At 35.3% G+C, this 6,000-nt stretch overlaps 1 protein-coding gene and 1 long non-coding RNA gene across 2 annotated transcripts in view; one reads left to right on the forward strand and one right to left on the reverse strand.

Annotated features, from left to right (window-relative positions):
* LOC136820886 (katanin p60 ATPase-containing subunit A-like 2) overlaps positions 1–6,000 on the forward strand; it is a 37,592-nt gene that overhangs the window by 13,973 nt on the left and 17,619 nt on the right. The gene's annotated exons all lie outside the window — the stretch shown is intronic.
* LOC136820876 (uncharacterized) lies at positions 4,612–5,773 on the reverse strand. The gene is made up of 3 exons (XR_010848649.1): positions 5,406–5,773; positions 5,067–5,105; positions 4,612–4,703 (listed from the first exon to the last, which is right to left on the reverse strand). It is a non-coding gene; the product is annotated as an uncharacterized lncRNA (long non-coding RNA).

Consider the following 6,000-nt stretch of genomic DNA (forward strand, 5'->3'; position numbering starts at 1 on the left):
TTCACAACGTCCACATAACGTTAGATGAACGTTGAAACAACGTTGTGTGCCAGCTGGGTTAGATTTTACACTCGCATGATCAGTTATTCAGCTTTAAATAAGTTTTGAGTGAAATCTTTTAGAAATTGGTTTGTTAAGGTGAAAATACAACATAACTCGCTTTCCCAGTTCAATCCCATATATTCTTAGAGTCAGACTCGATAATCAAGTTCCACTTGAGAAAGGGATTTGAGTGAAAACTTTTCATAGTCAGACTCGATTACCCAGTTCTATTTAAGAATTATTTGAATAGAAACTTACATCTGAATTTATTGAGTTCCTCATCGGTTTTTGGTTTTCCATCATCTGGCTTGACTGCATTGCATTGTTTAGCATCGCCTATTGTGAAATGTAGATAGAGCTTTAGTTTCTAGGTTCAAAATACACATAGGCTAACAAAGAGGAGCTAATGATTCAATGGAACACTCTTCTTTTAGTAGAAAGCGTGGCCCTTAAAATTGCTTTTTCTTTGCTTATATCCGCTAAAAGGTTTAATACAAGGTTATTCTCGCTAATTCGATCTTCAAGGGGAAGTCTAATTCATATTATACGGAGGTTCGAATTCGAGCCCACTATTTAGTCTAAAAATTGGCTGATTCTTTCAACTAAGGCCCTGTTTAGCCTGGCTGATTCTTCGCCATTCATATAAGGCCCTGTTCACACTTACTAGTTTTGAATTGTCGACATCCTTGACAAACTTCGTTAAAGACAAGACCAGCAGGGCAAGATAAACATTGTGTTGCTTCTTTGAGTTGATTGCATGAGAAAAATGATGAGGCGTCTCCTTCCACAGCAAAGAGGAAGGTCAGCGGTTTGTGCTTGATGGAGTGTTGTTTGCAGAATCCTTCTGGTGCACCTTTAAATAGAATGAAATGATATCATTAGAATTTGTTCCTTTTGTTATTAAAGGAACATAAAAGTACTGACGAAGTTTGTAAACCGTATTGTCACTTTAAAGGAGACACACGTTTGCTTTGGATGTGGCCATTTCGACTATTCATGTTACCTTGTACTATCATTTGATCTTCTCTCTAATTCGATATTCAAGGGACCAAGAACTTAACTCGAATTAGAGAAAGCTTCGAATTACAGACAGTAATTTAAAGGGCTTTTCGGCTGAGGGGATCAATATTTTAGTTCGAATTGCAGAGAAAGCTTCGAATAATAGAGGGCCGAATTAGAGCCATTAATATTGTGTACAGAAGAATTAAGGCCTGTCTACAATCAGTGACAAAATACTTGGCACAAAAGGGAAATTCATCGGGGTGTTTTGAAACCACAATCGATTTGTAAGTGCTCTAAAGTAGTTTCGAAGGGTAGAGTTGTAACTCTGAGTTTTAACGCTAGACTTAAGACTTCTTAAGGATCTGAGGATCCAAAAGTTCAAAAATTATCCAGTAGGGCTTGAAATATAGCCTAGAAACCAATAAATCTCTCCCAGATCGAAATAATCGATGAAATCAAGTTGAAGGCCTAAAAATTGACATTCTCGCTTGAACTTCAATTTTCGAAAAATGGTAAATTAGCCAAAAGTGCCAATGTATTAATTATGGCACTGATTGTAGTTCACCTAATGAAGTGATATCGTTAGCAAAGAAAGGTCCTTCACTTTAATAGTAAAAATGGCTTCTATCCGACAAAGTGCGTCCTAAATACTATAATTATTATAGAGCTGCAATAGCTCAAAATGAAGGCCGATGGAGAACTGGTCTTTATTACTTTATAAGTAGTATAAATGGGATTTTAGTTTATCCCTCTGTATTTGGTTTCTTGGCACTTCAAAACCAGTTTTTGCTATTGGAAAGATATTTTAGAGAAACAAAAAATCATTATTAGTTTAGATACTTACAGAAATTAGTTTCGGCTGGTTCGGATGGTTTAGATGGTACATCACACTTTTGTTGGTCTTTTGGTAAGCATTGAGTGCATGCTTGATTGTAAACCAAGTTGGCTGGACATCTCTGACATCCAACATTTTGGTAGTTTTCGTTACAGTAGAAAAATAGGTTTGCGTTTTCACTAAAAGCGTAATATCCGGCTGTTTTCCATGCACACAAATCGTTGCTAGCACCTGTTAACGTAGAATAAGAAAAATGTGATATTATGAGATATTAAGGGAAAAAGTTAAGCTTCTGCTCGTCTTCTAGTGAAAAGGTATCTTATAGAGGCTGCTTAATACTCGGTAGTATTGAGAAAATATATCTGTAGAATAATAATCAAGTTCCATTTGAGAGAGGGATTTGAGTGAAAACTTTTCATAGTCAGACTCGATTACCCAGTTCCATTTAAGAGTGATTTAAATAGAAACTTACATACAAATATATCTGAAGATGTCTGCGATTCAGACTAGGGAAAATGTGAATTTAATTTCCTTCGACGAAATTTTAATTCAAATACCTTATTCGTCGGGGAAAAGTGACGAAATTTCGGCCAAGTGACGAATATTTTTCCCTGACGAAAATTTTCACCGGCCTTAATGCGTTTACCAAAACCAGGAAGTGACGAATATTTTTCCCCGACGAAAATTTTCCCCGACGAAGTTTTTCCCGATAAGGTAAGTCACAGATTGTGGGGTACATTGTTGGGTTCAACCCCAACTTTCCTTACTGGTAAGGCATAGTAGGTGATTTTTTTTGGATTGAAGAGAAGAAAACATCTAGCCTGTGAAAAAAGTCTAGAAACTTACATTTTGGTGGTTTAGAGGCTGGTGAGTTGTCTCCTCTTGGTGGACAAGTAGCTTTTTATGATTAAAAGAAGAAAAAAAGACTGATTAGATTTCAAAAAGGAATTACTACAACAAGTTCTTAATTTGAGATGAAATTTTACGGACGCTTTTACATACATACTGTCGACCGACATTGAAATCTTTAGTGAAGTCAAGCAAAATTCACAAATAAATTAGACACAAAAATCTTTAGTAAGCAGTTTAAACTGAATCATAAAAATTGAGGACGTCATTAATAGCATTAAGTTGAAGTTACTTTTAAGAGTTTCCTCGGAGAATTTACTAAATAGATTTGTTTCAGATAAATAGAAGAATGCTTTATGAAAAACTTACAAAGGTGTACTTCCAAACATACTTGACATTTCTGGCTGAAATAAAGACCAGCTGGACAGGATTGGCATTGAGTGGCTCTCCATTGGACACAAGAGAAGAATTTGGGAGAATATGAATTTAATGCGTATAATCCATCAGCTTTGTGTTTACAGAATCCTTCTGGTGCACCTGGAGAAGGGAGGAAATAATACTATTTCATCGTCTATCTAACGTTCACAATAACGTTAGATGAACGTTGAAACAACGAAAGGGAGGAAATAATATTGGTGTTAGATTAGACGATCCTATCGTCTACATATTATCTCTGAAAGAAGGAATAATTCAGGAAGCAGGATAAATTTGAAAGCCGGAGTAAACAGTGGTGGAGGTGTTTACAGTGTTGTTCAAAACCCTACCACCACTTTTTTTCCCGTAAACCGCCATGACGCCCTGACTTTGCGCATATATATTTTCTCGCGTTTACTGACCCTCTAAACGGACTGTAGCATCGTCTAGTATTGGATAGGATAGTTCGCTTGGTTAGTGTTGTTATTTTAACATAATACAATCATGGACAAAAATGTTGAGACAAAAGGTAATTCTAAGCTGCTTCCACCCTTTCCCCCATTTGCAATGTTCAATACTTGGTGTGACGGCCTTGCGGACTGAACATTGCAGCTTGGGGAAGGAGGGGGGCTTTTTCTACATTTTTACTACAAACTCCTGTGTTTTTCTCAAACATTTTTGTCCATGATTGTAGTTTGCGAGGAAAAGCAGGGTCTACGCAGAAAATGATATTGAATAGCATATCATATAACTTTGTCTAGATTTAACGGACGAGGGACCTTTGTTTGAGATAGATATTATTCTTAAGTTTATTTTGTGTCCCCCTCCAATTTGTTAAAGGAAGATACAACATATACTCTTGGTGAAAATGCAAAATCATCTAAGTCCAATCTCAGATCGAAATTTGGCGGGAGAAAAAATAAATGTAAAGAAATGAGCGTTATTCCGAAGTTATGAGGCTAAACTTTTTCAATATTAGATATTTCTATGGGATATAAAAGAAGGTAACTTACAGTTGACATCAGTGTTTGTTGATTGTCCACTACCATCGCCAGAGCTCTTACTGCAAACATTGTTGACGGCTGAAAGAAGACAGGAAATTGAGAGATGAATATCGTCATAAATCATAGAAATTTATTCATCATAAAATTTCTATACAAACACTTATATTGAGGTTTAGATAATCATTGACCGGTTTTTATTACGATGCGAAAACCATTCTCCAGGGATAACATGGTTTCCACGTGGTAGCAAAATAGAATAATTAAATTAAAAATTACATATCAGCTTGCATAGAAAGTTGTTCATACTACACGAAGTCAGACGTTATTTGACCGGAAAAAAAAATGTCACACATAATAAATCTTCGTCTTACCATCATAAGGCTTCAAGCACTGAACACATTTTTCAGAGAACCAAAGGCCAGCTGGACATTGTTGAGTTCCGGAGTTCACGCCGAATTTGTTGCAGTAGAAGAAAAGATGCGGGCTGAATGGATAACGGTAATAACCGACGGCTCTTCGATGACCATGGAGATTAAAACATAATTGATTGGCGTAAGCTATAAATAAAGATAAGTTTTTTTTCAAAATTTAAGAACAAATTAAGAACAATCTGAGCTTCAAATTTCAGAAATGACTAAAAAATTACATGATTTTTACCCAATAGAACAATAAAGGTAGTTTAGGTATAAACTTATTTCTTTTTTATGACTTCTGTTGGCGAAAAATCTTAAAACTTCCCGTTTATCCGCTTGCTACAATATAGCGAGTTGAATCTGACTGGATAAAAATTTTCGACTAAGTCTGGGATGTTCTAAACGTTTTCGCCTACAAAAATCTGGAAATAAAGGCTGCAAAAAAGTCTGAGGCTCAGTTTTAACGTACTGGTTTTTGCATTTAGAGGAATTTACTTTTATACTTACGAGGGAATCTTTTGTAGCAACTTGGTGGTTGACAGTAATCTGTGAAAAAGAAGAAAAGATAAATTCGTTATGATGAAGTTTAATTCTCTAAAATTGCATTGTTAAGGGACCAAGGTTGATAACGCAGACTCCAAGTGTATAGAGGATAGTCTGATAAAATTATCAAAACACCAGAGGTATATTCTCATACACACGGTATATTATCAAAGATATTCTTTTGATTTTTTTAAAGTTTTCAAGATATTGAGTGAAATATTCTTAGAGTTGAAGAAGTTCGAATTATGGAGACAATCGACATATAGAGGTTCGAATTGCTGTGGTAAAGTAAATTTTACTTACTTGCATGATTTCCAGCATACGTGACTCCTGCCATTACAAGGCATAAAACAACGATTGTTAACTTCATTGTTATGTCAGTATTAAGTTTCCAATCAAATATATGAGTATTTATGGAATAAGAATTTCTTAAGTGTACCAGCCACTTATTCGTTTTTGCTTTGTTCTATACTTTGTAAGTTAGAACTGTGCTTGATTCTAAAATCCCAAAAACTACATTATTTATACTGTTTCGTTAATTGGTGGGTGATTAACTCAGTAATTAACGCCCATGTCTTGGTGTAATTGATCAAAACCCCAAAATTGTGATTGATTGATTTTTAATTTTTAATTTTCGATTATTGATATCGTTTGTAAGATGTTAGTATTTTGGTTACCTTGGTTTCATGGGAGAGGTAAATTTTTAGTGTGATTTGGAGGCTGCTATACTTCCTATATAGTATTTCTATAAATCTTTTTCGTTGTTCTCTGATGGCCAGGAAAAATCTTTTGCTTTTTTGGGGGGGGGAGGAGGAGGGGGCACTCAAGTTAAACGACCTACCATACTTTTTCCAAGTTTGCCCAAGTGCACTGTAAGAATGTAAAATTTGTAAAATCT

This window comes from Clytia hemisphaerica, unplaced genomic scaffold (assembly GCF_902728285.1).
Source record: "Clytia hemisphaerica strain Z4C2 unplaced genomic scaffold, Clytia hemisphaerica genome assembly, whole genome shotgun sequence".
NCBI lineage: Eukaryota > Metazoa > Cnidaria > Hydrozoa > Leptothecata > Clytiidae > Clytia > Clytia hemisphaerica.